Below are 1,854 nucleotides of genomic sequence, written 5' to 3' on the forward strand. Positions count from 1 at the left end.
CCAGCCATGAAGACGAAATGATTATTATATCAATGCGAATTACTGAGGATGGCCCGAATTGGAGCCGAAACGTCTAAAATTAATAAGTATTATATATAATAAAAATTGTTTCTTTCTCGCACGAATTACCGCAGCTGTGACTCTCATTAGCCCATTAATGTTTATGTTATTTGACATTTTCGAGAGTTATAATTTTAAGTTTTATTGATATCATTTACTTAATCCAAATGGTACTATCTTTAATTTTTATGCAATGAAACCTAAGTATACGTATACTTATTGAAGAATCTTCCTATTACAATCCAAAAAAATGGTTTAAATTCCTTTTAAATGAAATTATTATATCACAATTCATTCAAAAACATTTCCTCTTTCAACTAAAGTAGTGGTCATGTAATTCTTCTTCAAAACATTATTATACAAAACATTATCACAAAATTGCGTTATCTTGCTCAATTCAAGTGTTACTACAAAAAATTAAAGAATTAACCGCATAAAATGAAAAAATTTAATTTAAATAGAAGGTATCAACAAATGTGATGCCAAGTTAAATTCTACTATCAAAATGATAAGTAAAACTCAAGTGATACTATCTTTATTATTTACTTAATTCAAATGATACCATCTTTAATTTTTATGCAATGAAACCTAAGTATACGTGTACTTATTGAAGAATCTTCCTATTCCAATCCAAATGGTTTAAATTCCTCTTAAATGAAATTATTTATTGTATCACAATTCATTCAAAGGCATTTCCTTTTCCAACTAAAGTAATAACTCTTGGCGCTGCTAGATAAAGTAAGAAAAACTATAAGAACAATTAAAAATTGGAATGGTAATTAATAAATAAATAATAAAAGATAATTGTATATAATTTAAAAGTAATATTTTAATATAATTTAAAAGTAATAATAAATTCTCTTTCATAATGCATGTCTTACAAATCTAAATTTATTTTTCTTTGATTTAAACTTAATAGAATTCACAATGATCATAATTTACACGACTCTATAACTCAATCATATATACACATATGCTAGATATTTTAACTCTCATTGGGGATGGTTTTTATTTTTCTTATTTTTCGTTCATATTTTTTAATATGATTCTGATTTTTCTTATTAATATTTGTTATTTACTTCTTATTTATATTATTTTCCTAAGTATTATATTCTTATCCTTCTTATTTACATTCATGCTTTACTACTATACTACCAATATGTTATTATATTTTAATTTTTCTTATTTTTCGTTCGAATTTTTTAATATCAGTCTGACTTTTCTTATTAATATGCTTCTTATTTATATTATTTATCTAAGTATTATATTCTTATCCTTCTTATTTATATTCAAAATGTTTTGAAGGAGAATTAAATAATCATTACTTTAGTTGGAAGAGAAAATGCCTTTGAATGAATTGTGATATAATAAATAATTTCATTTAAGAGGAATTTAAACCATTTGGATTGGAATAGGAATATTCTTCAATAAGTACACGTATACTTAGGTTTCATTGCATAAAAATTAAAGATAGTACCATTTGAATTAAGTAAATAATAAAGATAGTATCACTTTTTACTTTTCATTTTGATAGTAGATTTTAACTTGGCACCACAGTTGTTGATACTTTCTATTTAAATTAAATTTTTTTATTTTATTCGGTTAATTCTTTAATTTTTTGTGGTAACACTTAAATTGAGCAAGGTAACGCAATTTCGTGATAATGTTTTGTATAATAATGTTTTGAAGGAGAAATTACATGACCACTACTTTAGTTGAAAGAGGAAATGTCTTTGAATGAATTGTGATATAATAATTTCATTTAAAAGGAATTTAAACCATTTTTTTGGATTG

This window comes from Trachymyrmex cornetzi, unplaced genomic scaffold, assembly GCF_001594075.2.
Source record: "Trachymyrmex cornetzi isolate Tcor2-1 unplaced genomic scaffold, Tcor1.1 scaffold541, whole genome shotgun sequence".
In the NCBI taxonomy this organism is placed as follows: Eukaryota; Metazoa; Arthropoda; class Insecta; order Hymenoptera; family Formicidae; genus Trachymyrmex; species Trachymyrmex cornetzi.